This window comes from Prionailurus viverrinus, chromosome A3, assembly GCF_022837055.1.
Source record: "Prionailurus viverrinus isolate Anna chromosome A3, UM_Priviv_1.0, whole genome shotgun sequence".
In the NCBI taxonomy this organism is placed as follows: Eukaryota; Metazoa; Chordata; class Mammalia; order Carnivora; family Felidae; genus Prionailurus; species Prionailurus viverrinus.
In genome coordinates, this window is record NC_062563.1 from 46,021,188 (window position 1) to 46,030,331 (window position 9,144).

Sequence of the window (9,144 nt, forward strand, 5' to 3'; positions counted from 1 at the left end):
CCAAACTTTAAGTCCCAGGACAGGAACCATATTTTAGCAGTGAGTGTGGGAACTGACATTCAGTTATTCAATAAATTAAATTATTCTATTCAATAAATTAAAAAACAAGCCACAGAAGGATTGAGCAAAATCATAAATGCATGTATGCAATTGGCTTACATCTGAGTTTTGGAATCCAGTCCCCTCCTCCCAAAGCCTGTAACCCTTTATAGCCAACCCATAGAAGCCTTGTTTAAAGATGTAAATACCCTTCAATATCAAAGTGACATCACACATACTCAAGCCTCCCTCTCGGTTTATTATAAGGCTAGCTGAAGCCTTCAATGCAGTTATTTCACCATTACTTACTTGTTCTTTATTACCTCCATGTGCATTATGTGAGTTTATGCTTGTATGTTTATATAAATTCTTATTATTCAGGTTCATAAAATGTCCTTTATAAGAGGAACTATACATGGCTGACCCAGATGAACAAGAGATGTTTCATTTCTCAAGAAGAGCCTTCTGTGCATCCTGCTACCTCCCTGCTCCGTGAGGTTTACCCGCGGGACATAATGGTCCTAAAAATTGGAGCAGCTGCTTGGTTCATAATTTATTGACCTACTGTGTGCATACCAAGTGGGTCTTAACTATAACCAGCTGGGACTGTTTTTGTCAAAATAAGATTTTGAATCTTTCGCTTGATGAAAGATTCTAGGATGTTTTTCTGATGCTCACAATTGTGTGTACCTGTGTCTATATACCTGTCTGCTTCTCTGTCTGTCTGTCTGTCTGTGTATGGAAAAAAAGGGACAGAACACATGGAGAGGAACTCAAGTGAGTGGATTTCATACTTTTTATTAATCACAAACATATTTTCTTCTTTAGCAAAGTTGGGCTGGCATATCCAACACTTGTCTGAAAAGGAAAAAGTTGCCATTTATATTAAACCTCAATTCCAAGGTCAAAAGCAGCCTGAACCTACAAAAGATTATATTTTCAAGATAAAAAGCTATTAAAAACTGGTCTAGGAGGAATCTGTTATCTCTGTTGGACAACTACAATTAGCACATATTTTATATCATTTAAAAATAAATATTAAGTGGTTTTAATCAAGCCATTCTTAATCTGAAAAGGTCAACAATTGGGGAATATGACAATGCTATCTCCACAGCCCTTCTCCTGAAGTTAATAAACAAACAAGCTGTAAAGAGTGGTTGCTAACTTTGGTGAGGGGTTATGGACTCTGGAAATCTAATGAAAGATATGAACACTCTCCACAGGAAAAAACCCCCACAATTTTACATACAATTCCCAGGGGTTCGTTGACCATCTGAAAGCTGCCCATGAGTCCCACATTAAGAATCCCTTCTCTAGGGGTGCCTGGGTGGATCAGTCGTTTAAGTGTCCAACTCTTGGGTTTGGCTCCAGTCAGGATCTCACCGTTTGTGAGTTTGAGCCCCTGAGTTGGGCTCTGTGCTACAGCATGCAGCCTGCTTGTGATTCTCATTCTCTCTGCCCCTATCCCCCCTCAAAATAAATAAATAAACTTAAAAATAAAGAACCCCTTCTCTAAAGGAGACACAACATGTGACCATGATTTAAAGGAAGTCATGGGGGTTTTAACTTATTAAAGAACCTTTGAAATTACTTATTCCAAACTCTCATTTTCTAGATGTGGGCAGAGATCTTGTTGAAAGTCACAGGACAAGTTGGTGACAGAATTAGGAATTTGAATGCTATTTTAAATCCATTTCCTTAGAAGCAGACCCTTCAGGGACAATGTTTTGTAGGAAAGTGATTTATTAAGGAGGTGCTCCCAAGGAAAACAGGCAAGGGTGTGGAGGTCCAGGACAGAGAAAAGGAGGTCAGGCCAGGGTGCCTCTCAGGCAAACACCTGTTGCAGGAGGTGGGGTACCATGGGGAGCTCTGGAATGTAAGACATGCCCAAGGAATGAGTCAGCTTTCCTACCTGCACATCCTCATCATGGGTTAAAAGGGAGGGAGAAATGAACTCACAAGAATCAGTAGCCCAAGGACACTCCTCCAAAAAAGAACTGTATATGTCAGGTGAGGACAGAGCTCAGCAAGAGTAAAAGGGGACCCCAAAGGCTGCCAGGTGGAAGGTAGCTAATGTGACAGCCAAGCTTTCTTGAACCCATGCTGCTTCCCCCACCCCCAAAGAGACACATATAGGCTTTTTAGTAAGTGACTCAATGCCCGCTTTCCCAAGATTAAAAATTAATGGATGCATAATATTTATTTTAAATTTTAGTCTGAAGCATGATAAAGGTTCCCAGGCCTTTAACTGTAAGCCCTGTGCAGAATGGCACCAATGACAAGGACTGCCATACAGATAGCTTCCTTCTGAAGGATTCACCATACTTGGCGACCCAGGACCGCATTCTGCCCCAGTCTGTAAAGCCGCCATAAACTCTGCCGCAAATAGCACACCACCTCCAACCTTACGTATGCCTCCAACAAAGGCCAGACAAGTTTACTTTGTTTCTGCAGAGCACTTTATTTTCTGGGGTTGCAATTCCCTTTTCCCTTCTGAGCAACATAGCTGCATTGCGGGAGAGACCCTACACGGTGCTTCTTAGTCTTGAAACATCTCCCCTCACCCACCGCGCCAATAGAAACGAAGTTTGGCTTTACTTACGTAACAAAATCCTGAAGACCGAAGCGATGCCATTGGAGTCCCTGCTCCGAGGCTACAAACTACCAGAGAAAAAGAACAACACCCCAATAGAAATCTAGGTAACAGAAATGAAAAGACGGTTGAAGGGTGAATAGAGTCACCAACAATGGCCAGACCATACATGAAAATAGAAATCGAATCCACGTTGGATAGCAATCAGTCCAGGAAGCCAAAACCACCATCTCTGCAGCAGCTGACCCCAAACAGCCAGGACTTAATCAATAATTGATAGCTTCCCTAATTTATGCCCCTGCATCTAACTTAGGACCGACCAGAGAAAGCCAAATATGTGCCCCTGACCAGTCACATAGGATGCTGGCTACTAGTTAGCCAGCTGCAGCTCCCCCAGGCCAACAGCCTGTAGTCAGGGCACACCTGACCTGAAGCCTTCCTGTTTTCCCACTACAAATCTTTCCAATTCCTCTGCCTACCTTTGAGTCTCCACCAAACACAACAAACGGTGGCCGGTTCCCTTGCTCTAGCAAGCCTTTACTTGTTCTCCCTTGGGTAGTCCTTGTTTATTTACACACAGTTCGCAGGGAAAATACAAAACGTCAATAAATGTGGGGAGCTTAATACAGCCATGAAGTGTGCTTTTTTTTTTTTTTGCTTGATTGGGAAGGCAGTTTGAAAGTATTAAGCAAAAGGTGAAATATGCATGCCCTTAAACCTAATCCCAGTAACTCATTTTGCAGAAATTGTCTCCTAAATACACCAAGGTATGTGCAAAGATGTCCCATGTTTAAATATTTGTGCAAAATAAATGTCCAAAGGGGGCTGCATAGAATGTGGGAGAACCGTACAGTGGAATTCTGTGAGATAACCCAAAGAATAAGATGTCGGGGATGAGTAGATGACTGGGAGACATAGACGGCAGAACGTTGTGGTTGTGTGCTTGGGTACACCTCTCTGGCTGCTTCACACAGCACTGATAATGGTGCATCCCAGAAGTGGAGCTGGAGAATGGGAGAGGGCCTTTCACTTTATACATTTCTCATTGTTTGCGGTTTTGAGATGATCATGTATTACCTTGGTAATGAAAAAATTAAAATAAAAAGAATCCACTGGGAAATGCAGTGGCTTGCATGAAATGTGGTCCTGAGAACATTATTCACTCTGTCACCTATTTTCTCACTTCTCCACGTATTGTGGCTGAGTTATGCAGAATAAGGCATGGGCATTGATTACAGCTTTGATTCCTGGAACAATAGCTGAGATAATGAGGAGCCCACTTCATTGACAATACCCAGCCACACCTTCTTGGCCTCGAGACAAACACTGGTGCAGGTGCTGGAACAATCACATCTCATTTATCTGCCATTGTCCAGGAAGGAGCCCTGGTGAAATTTCTAAAATAATAGAGGCTTACCATCTGTTTAAAGTGCCAACATGTTTTTTTTTAATGTACTCATTTTGACAGAAATCTTTTTTAAAAAGATTCAAACTCTTACTTTCTCCTAGAGAGTACAGTGATCGTAATAAAGTCAATTCTTGATGATTTGGAGCATAGTGCTGACCACTGAGCCCTGAGCAGTGACATTTCAGCGCCCTATCTGGGAGAGATCCCAGTGGACGGGGAAGCTTCTTTTACTTTGAGTCCTCACCAATCCCCGTGATGTTAAATTCTTTTCTGATTTGAAAATTTCTGTGGCTTTTCTCACTTCTAGCTGTCCTTTAAAGATAATATACTTGTTGGATCCTGCCCTGTCTGGAGGAGCTCTAGCTATTGTTTATACCTCATTTCCTTTGATGCTCCATCCCAAAGAGGAGCCAGAGTAAAGGCACAGGTGAACATAGTCTCTGGGAGGTGATCCCAGGATGCAGAGTGAAAGGGAGAGGAAAGGGAAGGCAACCAGCAAGAGGGGGTGTTAAAGAGCAGGTTACCACATGGACAATGATAACTTGCAATCGCAATGGGGACACAGCCTGGGGATACACCTTATTACTGTGTCACTGAGGAGTGAGGAAATTGGAGTATTTTTTCACCACCTAGTATCCTTCCTATCTTCCCTGATTGAGGATTGCTGCGGGGATTGAGGGAAAGTCAGATCTTCAGCACTTTGGGTCTGCATCTACCTGGCTGTGCCAGGTAATGCCTTCAAGCAGAAAGACCCAGGAACCAGCCAAGATGATATGAGCAGAGCACTAAAAGTCAGCTACACTCTCAAACAAGCAAATGAAGTCAGCAATACTACCCCTTTTTACATATTAGGGAAACAAGGTTATGAAAGGTTAAACTATCTGTCCAGGGTCACACAGTTAGCCAATGACAGAGCTAGGATTCTATCCTAGGTTGAACTGGCCCCAGAGTTTTTCTCTGCTATCACAAATGGCTGCTGTGCATCCAGGGGCCTCTGGGGACCCTTCTAAGTGGTCACCTTCTGAAAAATCAGCTGACCCAGACTATTAGACCTGAGAAGATATGACTCTTGTTTCCTGATGTATCCTGGTTCCTAGAACAGTACCTGACATGTGGCATGCACTTACAAGTGAATGAATGAATGAGGCTAAACTCTCTGAAATGTCTTCAGGGGTCTAATTGCAGGTGTTAATGGGACTGGGGAGGATTACAGTTCATTGCCTAGTGGTGTAGCCACTTACTCCTAGGTTCCTGTGTGTATTTCCCATTCATTCATTCTTTCTTTCTTTCAACTAATATTGGTTCATTCAACTAAAGATACTGAGTACCTATTATACACAAAGCACCATGCTACATGCTATATTTTCAGTTAAGAGACAATTATTCCTGAGCCTGCCTCCATGGAGTTCACAGTCAAGAGAAGGGGGCAGGCATTAATCAAAAGAATCATACAAATTACATCTGAAAAAGCCTCTTGTTCACATTTAAATTTACAGAAAAAAAAGGTAAGGAGAGTGGAACATGTTAGACATGACCCAGAGAACTGTCAGTGAAATCCAGACTCTATGAAACTCTATAGGGCAAATAATCCACTTCAACAAATAAATTTCAATGGGAGAAAATGAAGGTGTGGAGAGAAACACCTACAAATTAAGAGATTTAAAATACATATCAATTAATCACACTATGTGACTCCTATTTTGATGCTAATTCAAACAAACTATAAAACTTATGTAAGATAAGTATACATTTGGAACGATTGGATATTTGTTATTGAAGAATTATTGTACTTATTTTCAATGTGATAGTATTATAGTTGTGTTTAGAAAAGAAGAGGCTTTCTTGTTAAGAGACATATAATGAAATATTTATGGATGAAATGGGATGTCTCAGATTGGCTTCAAAAGGAAGGAAAGATGTGGATATGACTAGATTTCCCATGAGTTGACAAAATGTTGAAATTCATAACGGTGGCTTGGAAGTTCATGATACTATGTTGTCTACTTTGGTATGGTTGAAATTTTTCACAATATAAAGTTTATAGAAAGGATCACACAAATATTTTGTTATAAACCAAGGATCAAGGATGGGGAACCATGAAGATTGGAACAGGTGAACCTGATAGACAGGCAGGCCCAGGAAGGTCTCCCTGGCAAGAAAGGGTGTTTCCTTTTCTGTATTGATTCTATTTATTTAAAAATAATATTTTTGGAAATATATTTTTGAAACCATTTTCCTTCCCCCCCCCTTTTTTTCTGGTAGAGAAACTCTTCAAAGTACATAATACTAAGTGGGAATATATTTTTTCTTGTCTCTATATTTGCAAAAGTGCTTATTTTCTTTCCTAACTTGAAATTTGTTGGCTTGAGTGGAAAACAGAAGGAGATCCAAGGATGTCATTATCCTAATAAAACCTTATTGCCTGAATACCCATCACACATTAAACAATTACTGAGAGTGCTAGCTTCAGCAGCACACGTACTAAAATTGGAAGGACACAGAGAAGACTAGCATGGCCCTTATGTAAGAAAGACATAACAAATTTGGGAAGCAATGCATATTTTGTGTCTACGTGGGAAGATGGATGTTTGCTGAACCTCTTGAGGTAACCATTTCACAATATGTGTAAATCAAACCGTCATACTGTATGCCTTAAACTTATACAATGATGCATGTCAACTATTTCTCAGTAAAACTGGAAAAAACATAATTACTGAGATTCCTTGTGGAAAGCGGGTTAAGGGGTTTTAAATTAAGGCCATTCTTTGAAGCCCCTCCCATCTAGAGATATAGACTGTATCCCCTCCCCTTTGAGTCTGGACCAGCTTGTGATTGCTTCAACCTAAAGAATGCAGTGAGAGTGGTTAAGGTGTGATCTCTGAGGTTGGAAAAGCCTGGAAATCTTCACCTGTTTCTCTTGGGACATTCACTGTGGGAGCCATAGCTGCCATATAAGGAGTCTGACCAACCCAAGGCTACCATGCTGGGAGGAAGCCCTGGCTGGTGGGGCGGCCCCATGTGGGTGCTCTGATTGACAGTCCCAGCTGAAGTTCTAGCCTACCTAGCATCAACTACCAAACCTGTGGGTAAGGAGGCCTCTAAGTGACTCCAGCCCCCAACTGGTTAGTTACCCTTAGCCATTAAGTCTTCATAGCTTCATTCATCCCACATCATAGAGCAGAGACAAGCCATACCTACTATGCCTTTTTGTGTGTGTGAGCAAAATAAAATTATTACTTCATGCCACTAAGTTTGGGAATGGTTTGTTATATAGCTATAGCAACCAGAACAGAGGGCCAGCAGGAGGACTGGTAAGCAGGTACTCTTAGAATGCATTTAATAAGGGACCTCAGTGCTCACAACAGCTGTGGAAGAGCTGGAGGTAAGGAAGGCAGGGGCTACCACTGGCCCACACTGCTGCAGCAGGAGGTCATGAGACTATGTTCACTCTTGCCCTCACAAATGCCACCAAAACAGTCTTCTCACACACATCACTGCAAACTGGGAGGTCACAGGCTGCCTGTCAACCATCATCTCTGCAGAGGTACCCTCCACATCCCTTCCACCATCCAAATTTTGCATGAATAAATAACACTGGCAAAAATTGAATTTATAATCCTAGCTGCAAGGGAGCCTGGAGAGGCTAAGAAGTTTAGTTTTCAGACTTCCAGCTTCTACAGTGCAGTGGGAGGTGGGACAGAATTAGGTGAAAGTAAAAAACCTTGGCCCTGGAGAGTTCTTTCTCTTCTTGGAGGTAGAAGGAGAACCAAGATGAATTCAGGTTTTCCATTTTGATATTTACGAATGTAAAGCATTTATTTAAATCCCCTTTAGAAAATAATCAAATTTTCATTTTAAAGAAGAGGCAGGGCTTGGAGAATAAACAATCTGCACAGTGAGAACACATAAGCAGAACCAGGACCAGGTAAAATGGCAGGTGCTGGAAAGGAGACCTGGGTCCCCAGCTTAGAGGAGGAGGTAGCACTGGAGAGGGGCAGAGCAGGGCTGGCCTCCATCACCACCATCACACCTGTGAGGTCTGCCACTTTTCTATTAGCCAATCCCAAGGCCTGGGGAATAGGAGTTCACCTTAAGGACTGGATAGGACTAGAGGTAACCGGTACTCAATATTTCCTTACATCTTCGTTGTCACACCTTCTCTCTGAGCCTTAATTCCCTTACTAATAAAATGGAGGATAATAGCTTATAGACTCATATTATAAGAAAGCATACATGAAACTACATAACAGATCATTCTCTATCCTCTCTGATAAGTGTCCTTTCCTTCACGACATGAGGCAGTAAATGGTTGTAAATGAGATATCTGACATAAAGAGTTTCTCTTTTTTTTAATTTTTTAAAATTTTATTTTAAAAATAAAATAAATAAAATTTATTCATTTTTTGAGAGACAGAGACAGAGCATGAGTGGGGAAGAGGTAGAGAGAGAGGGAGACATAGAATCCGATGCAAGCTCCAGGCTCCAAGCTGTCAGCACAGAGTTTGAACTCACAGACTGTGAGATCATGACCTGAGCCGAAGTTGGACACCCAACCAACTGAGCCACCCAGGTACCCCAAAGAGTTTCTCTCTTAATAGTATCTCTCCACTTCTTGAACACAAATGGTAGCATTGTGGTGTCTTTTCTCTTTTCAATCCTTCCCATTCTTTTTCCTCCAGAAGTACCAACATGAGCTTGTAGAATCTCTCCTTTGAAAAAAGTGTCATGGAGCTGGGCACACATAACTGAACCAATAACTTTCAATTTGCTTTTCTAGTAGTGTATCTGAGGTCCCAGATAATTTTCTCCAAAGCTTCTCTAACCTCTCAGCAGCTGGTGTTTCTTATAACCCCATTATACACCTGGATGGGTCTGCTTGAGACTCTTCTATCTTCAACTACCTAATGAGCCATTGTGATCAAGAGGGCACCTTCAGCTGGCCTTACAACTCACCATGACGGTAAGTAATGCTTAGTCAAGTTGTTCTCATCATCATCTTGCAACAAGCTCTTGAAAAACATGAGGACCTTAAGTGGCTATTGACTTGAAAGTGATAATAATGTGGCTTTTGGTGAGACCACATCAGTACCCCTTATGCTGGCCT

At 41.7% G+C, this 9,144-nt stretch overlaps 1 non-coding gene across 1 annotated transcript; it reads left to right on the plus strand.

Annotated features, from left to right (window-relative positions):
- Positions 1-6,497: 6,497 nt before the first annotated feature.
- Positions 6,498-6,605, plus strand: LOC125163118 (U6 spliceosomal RNA). Its single transcript, XR_007151288.1, has one exon. It is a non-coding gene; the product is annotated as a U6 spliceosomal RNA (small nuclear RNA).
- Positions 6,606-9,144: the final 2,539 nt, after the last annotated feature.